At 38.4% G+C, this 6,814-nt stretch overlaps 1 long non-coding RNA gene across 1 annotated transcript; it reads left to right on the top strand.

The window, feature by feature from the left end:
* Nucleotides 1–653: 653 nt before the first annotated feature.
* Nucleotides 654–6,156, top strand: LOC134297902 (uncharacterized). Its single transcript, XR_010004852.1, has 2 exons — nucleotides 654–3,302; nucleotides 4,356–6,156. It is a non-coding gene; the product is annotated as an uncharacterized LOC134297902 (long non-coding RNA).
* Nucleotides 6,157–6,814: the final 658 nt, after the last annotated feature.

The following is a 6,814-nucleotide window of genomic DNA, read 5'->3' as shown; positions in this document are numbered from 1 at the left end:
TAATAAAAATAGAGTAAAATAAATGTAAAAGTAACAACAATAATAGAGTAAAATAATAAATGTAATAATAATAATTAATAGAGTAAAATAATAAATGTAATAATACAAATAATAATAGAGAAAAATAATAAATATACCATATATACTTGAGTATAAGCCAACCTGAATATAAGCCCACCAGGACCCTCACCCGAGTATAAGCCGAGGAGGGTTTTTTTTCAGTCCTAAAAAAGGGCTGAAAAACTAGGCTTATACTTGAGTATATACAGCATTTTCAGGGATTTTCCTAAATAAAAGGCCACTTTATGATGCTTTCCTTGTGGACAAGGGCAAGTTACAACATGAGTCAGTTGAGTCTGGAATAAACAGGGTTTTTTTTCCCTTGAGGGTGTCTATAAGAATAAACAGAAAGCTGTCTGAAGTTTATTCAATTTTATTTTATTTGGATTTTAGTCTACCCTGTCCCTGACATAAAAAATAAATTCAGAAATGATTTGTAAGTTAATTCAATTAATCAGATGGCCTGTATTTACATTCCAACTGCATGCCTATGATAAAATCAGAAGCCAACTTCATGCCTCTCATATTCAAGTCAATGGACCGTATGAGTTATAGTTCTGTGAAACTGGGATTAGATGTTTCTGCACTCACACAAAGTTATAATTCACATGCTTGAAAACATATGAATGGTGATGTTTGATCAGACCAAAGCTTCATGAGAACCACCACTCCTCTTAATATTCCTCCAGCAACAGCAAGAGTATCCCTCTGGGCAGCTAAACCAGGCAACCCCAACTGGATGGCCTCCAAGGGCAAATCAAGAATGGGCTACTTGGAAGTCCCTAAATAGACTCAGAAGCAGAGTGGGCAGATCAAAAGACCATTTGTCAAGATGGCACTACCTGGAGGAATCCTCCACCTTGTGTGACTGTGGGGCAGAACAAACAACTCCTCATGAGTATGCTTGCCCACAATGTCCTGCCTCATGTACGGAGGAGGAGTTGTTTAAAACTATGGACAGTGCGGTCGCTGTTGCCCGCTTTTGGTCTAAAACTATTTAGCTGCTTGTGATTCCTTTATTTTATCACTTTTAAGCTTATTTATTATGCAATGCTTTTGACACAAAATAAATAAATAAATAAATAAATAAAATCAGACCAAATGTTTACTTCAGCATTTTGTCCCCACAATGGCCAACCAGAAAAGAATGGAAGATAACAAGAGGACCGTGAGGATGATAACACCCTCCAATTCACACTTCCCAGGAATTAATATTTAGATAGCTTCTGAGATTAGAAATATGTGATCATCATTCCTGAACTGGTGATATAAATTTACACTGATATGAATTGGAGGAGAGGGGGGATTTCCTTAGGAAAGCATTTCTAACAGGGGGGATGTGTTCTGAGAGAGCTGAAGGATCTAGGGATTACCCCTTCTGATGTTACGGAGGATGTGTTCAGACTGTCACATTAAGCGTGATAGTTTAAGCATCAACCACAGTTGTAGAGAGTCTGCCAGACAAATAAAAAGCACCAAGTCTAAGAAATGAGGAATAAATACACATACTGATTTTGCAAGACAGTATTCTCTCCCTGAAAATCCTCTACCTCTCTTTGGTGAACAGGAGCTGGTATTGGGGTGTGTGTGTTGCAGGGCCTGGAAATCAACTACAGTACAACCACACCCTCTTCATTTTCAAGTAATATTTTATTTAACAGCTATTTCCAGGAGCTCATCTTGTCTTCTGTTGTCTTCTGCGAACAGACAATTTTCCCAGAACCACACAGTAACAGCTATGTTCACTGGCTTGCTTCTCTAATGCTTTATTCAGAACAGATTTTTCCAAGGAGATGCCAATGTTGCAAACTATTAACTAGCTTTGAACAGAGGGAATTCAGAGCAAGCATCAAACCTTTCATGTAAAGATGGAAAGTTTTTGACAAGATGCTGATGACCTGCTATTCCATGCAAGCACTGTATCTTTTGACCTTGGTTGTATTGAGTGTTGTTTATCTAGACAGGGATACTGAAAAGAAATACAAACCCCACTTGTCTACTTTCCAGCAGATCTCACAACCTCTGAGGATGCCTGCCATAGACGTGGGAGATAATACTTCTGGAACATGGCCATACAGCCTGGAAAACATACAACAGCCCTGTGGTCCCGGTCATGAAAGCCTTTGACAACTAAAATGTTTTTAGGTCGAATGTTTTTAGGTTGAATGTTTTTATGTTGAATGTTTTTATATTGTGGAATGATATTTTAAATTGTAAGTCGCTCGGAGCACTCTGGTGGAGAGCGACTAATTAAGAAATAAAGTGAAGTGAAGTGAAGTGAAGTGAACTCAGTAAAGGTTGCTTGTCACTTCACTTCTGAAATATCCTTTTCTATGCACAACCATTAAAGATGAGAACCATGTCTCTTATTTTCCTGGCAATCCCAATTCAGAAGCATTAAGAGGATGAATACAACTAGTGATAACAATTTTGCTTGTCTTTGTTGATTGAATAATCTTTCTTTGTCCTGGAGAAGAAAAGAGGTCAACATCTGACCCTGTGGCTGTCATTGAACTTCATTTCCCATGATCCTTCACATCTGGCTCAATCTGATGGATGTTGCAGTCTAAACAACACCGGTTAGGCTAAAGCTTCTCTCCTCAAGTGTTTTCCAAACTAAATGATTGGGTGTCAACTCCCATGATTCCTATCTATTGACCATCCTGTGTTGGGATGATGGGAATTTATGTCCTTTCTCTGCAAACCAAGTGGAAACCTCTGGGCTGTTGAATGACAGATGGTGGCAAAAGAGATGGAGTTCAGGTGGTAGCCTTTATGTGTAACATATACCACAATGCTAATGATGCCAGGAATTAAATAGTAATTATGGTGATTATAAATTGCATTTTACAGTTCTGTGCCTCTTGGTGGTCTAAATAAAAATGCAACAGGGCTGGTTGTTTTATGTCTCAATCCCATTTTTGACACTCTTCTCCCCAGGTGAGATATATTTTCTTCCTTGGCCAGACAAATCGCCTCAAGAAAAGGAAACTTGATCACATACAGGACCTTGGGAGCAATGATGGGGAGTAATCACTTGGTGCACAGCCATATATTTATCCTCCTCTGCTGGCCTAGATCCAGTCAGAAATGTCAGGCTGTTCCACTGGAATTGCTGCAGCGGGTGATCATTATTCTACACACAGTGACTCAAGGTGAAACAGGATCTTGCCAGAACAACAGATGGAAAACACGGCAGAGGCCGTTCCACTCCGATGATGAGCTGCCTTTCCTTTAAAAAGGTACTTGAAATACCTGGGGCTGGCACATGTCCGTCACCACATGCGGCTTGTATATTGCAATGTATCAGATCTTAAGGTTGCCACCTGGCCCAACCTTTTTTTTTTAATGTTAACAGACAATGATGTCATCCATGATCTAAGACAATTACATCCCAAGAGCATAATATATTTGAGGCTGTTTGTATCACTCAAGAGATGAGGCCTAAAGCTAGGCAACAGTCTGTGGAAACTCACAATTCTAACAAAATACCCACAACACTGCTAAATCTGACAGGTTTTGTATCCCTCATTATCCTCCACCCAATTAACTCTGCTATATAAAAATCCTGCTTGCATCAGAAACATTAGAGCAGTTCCTGGAAATGTTCAGAAGCTCACCAAGGGGATGGAAAAAATGTGCAATTGTGGGATTGTTCTCGGAATTGTTTTTTCTTTTTCTAATAGTGGTTGCTTTTTTTTTTTAAAAAAAATAGCAGTTGCCTTTTTTTTTAAAAAAAACTCTTTTTTGGAGATATAGTAATACTAACCAAACAATCTAACAGTAATAGGTTTTCTTCAGAAAGTAAGGTCATAGACTCTTAGAGGTGGAATGGAATGAACTACAAGGCATATCTAGTCCAACACCCTGCCATACACCCCTGAAAGATGCGTATCCAACCCCTGTTTAAAATTTGGAGAATCCATTCTTCCCCACCACTGAGGCAAGGTATTCCATGTCAAATAAAAACATTCTTGGGTTGTTGTATGTCTTTCGGGCTGTGTGGCCATGTTCCAGAAGCATTCTCTCCTGACGTTTCGCCCACATCTATGGCAGGCATCCTCAGAGGTTGTGAGGTAATCCTTACCTCACAACCTCTGAGGATGCCTGCCATAGATGTGGGCGAAACGTCAGGAGAGAATGCTTCTGGAACATGGCCACACAGCCCGAAAGACATACAACAACCCTGTGATCCCGGCCATGAAAGCCTTCGACAACACAAAAACATTCTTCCTACTGTTGAGGGTTTTTACATGCCTTTTTACATGATTTGAATCCATTTGTTCATATTCTAGGCTCTGGAGCAGCAGAAAGCAAGCTGACTTCATCTTCTATGAGACATCCCAGCAGACATTTAAATATTGGTATCATGTCAGAGTCATGCAGTTTGAAAACATGCAAATGTGAGTAGATTAATAGGTACCATTCTGGCGGGAAGGTAATGGCACTTCATGCATGATCCTTGTAGGATCGCATTACTTGCCTACTAAGCAATAGACCCTCAGGTATGCTTTCTCAGGATTACACTTAGCATTTTAAGTACTATACCTGCTGTGTAATTACCCCTCCCTGATGACTTGACATTTTTCTGCACCTTGCCCAGATCTTTTGATCAACTCATGTTTTTAACATGATTTTGTATATTGACTTTTTATGATTGTTTTTATCCATGTTGATGTTTTATTGTTGGGTGATTTGTTTATTGCTTTTGTTTTGATTTTTGCTGTTGTGTCCAGGCATAATAATAATAATAATAATAATAATAATAATAATAATAATAATAATAATACTTTATTTATACCCCGCCACCATCTCCCCAGCGGGGACTTGGGGCAGCTAACATGGGGCCATGCCCAAAGCATAGCCCCATGTAAGCCGCCCCGAGTCCCTTCGGGGAAATGGGGCGGGGTATAAGAATAAAGTTATTATTGTTATTATATTATCATGCTGGCCACATGACCTTGGAGATGTCTATGGACAACGCCATCTTCGCAGCTTAGAAATGGAGATGAGCACCAACCCCCAGAGTCGGACACGTGTCAGGGGAAAAGCTTTACCTTTACCTTATCATGTCACCTCTCAGTCTTTTCTCCATGCTAAATATACCCAGATTGCTCAGCCACTCCTCATAGGGCTTGGCTTCAAACCTTTGATTATTTTGGTCGCTCACCTCTGGACATGTTCCAGCTTCTTCCAGCTATGGTGCCCAGAAGTCCACACAGTTTTCCAGGAGGAAAAAGAATACAGTGATACCACTAATCCCCTTGATCTGGATGCTATATTCTTGTTGATTGCTTGGAGCTGAGCAGGACTGCAGCCAGAAATTTTGAATTGAAAATGGTCTGAATGTAACAAACAATGTGTAGAACAATTATCTGCTTTACTCATTATTAATTTGCTTTACTATTGCTGTTATATCTTTCACCTTGTGAATCATTCAGCTCCAAGGAACTCTAGACAGTATGAATAGAGACGATTATGACTGGTTTTGGTCCAAAATATCCACAACATGTCAGGTTCCTTGTTTATGATCTAAATGAACATTTCATCCAAGTTCTAAAAATGATGTTGTCTAACATTTTTCAGTAACATGCATAGAATCACAAAGCTATTTGTAAAAATAATTATAATACTTGGATGCTTTTTTAAAAAAGAAAGTCAGGGGATTTTACAGTTAAATCATACAGATGTTAAAACCAATTAAAAACCTACAATATGAAACAATATCTTCTCCCACCAGACAGACAGTCAGACAGATAGACTGATTTCTAACTTGAAAGAAATGAACACAGACTTTGGGCTCTAGTTTTTTTTCTTTTAAGCTTAGGAAATATATTGTTTACTTACTCTGAATGATTTTGCCCACTTATAATACATGGAATTACATCCTGTCAGCATGGATTTAATTTAAGCTTAATAAGACATTTCTTCCACATACTGTTAGCCAAAATGTCACATGGTTACTTGGGAGGAAAAGTCTAACTGTATTGCTGCGAGCTAATTTTACAGGATGTTGTGAAACCTGAGTAAATGTTCCTCACTGTTATTTAACATACAGCAATGCTCACCATGTCATAAACTTTTTAATGTATTAAATGTGAATTGCCTTATGCTTCAACATGAAGTGGATAAAAATAATATTTTCTTCATTCTGAGACATATCTATTGATATGAAGATTTCTTAGGGTACATATAGATTCTTAAGGCATAGTCAAAATAGAAACAAAAATGTCTCCCACCAATTAAGGAAAAAACAAAACCTAGATATCATCTAATGAACCCACCAAATGAAAAAAAAGAAGTCACTTCTCAAGATCCTGAAAGATGACATTATATAGTGAAAAATCCAGATGCAATTTGTACACTGTGTAGTCTTTATGTACTTAAAATGACTGGAATCCGGTTCATGACATGCACAAGAGTAACTTGATGTCATGTCTACTTATTTATATTTTATTCTTGTAGAGATAGTAATATTCCATACTACTATCTACAACAACTCCTTCCCCATGCTATGCATCTGTCATAGAATAATGGATTCATAGGGTTGGAATGGGCACTATAAATTATCCAGTCTAATTCCCTGCTTAATGCAGGAAATCCAGCCAAAGCATTCATAGCAGGTGACTGCCCAGCTTTTTTTTTTTTTGAAAAATGCAGTGACCTACAACTAATGTGGTTTAGTCCCAAGTAATCTTTTATCACCCCACTTTTTCAGATGCTTTTGAAACATCTAAGTCCCCCCCCTCAAGTT

Source organism: Anolis carolinensis, chromosome 3 (assembly GCF_035594765.1).
Source record: "Anolis carolinensis isolate JA03-04 chromosome 3, rAnoCar3.1.pri, whole genome shotgun sequence".
Classification (NCBI taxonomy): domain Eukaryota; kingdom Metazoa; phylum Chordata; class Lepidosauria; order Squamata; family Dactyloidae; genus Anolis; species Anolis carolinensis.
The sequence above is the reverse complement of the archived record's forward strand: the minus strand, read 5'-3'. Positions and strand labels throughout refer to the sequence as shown.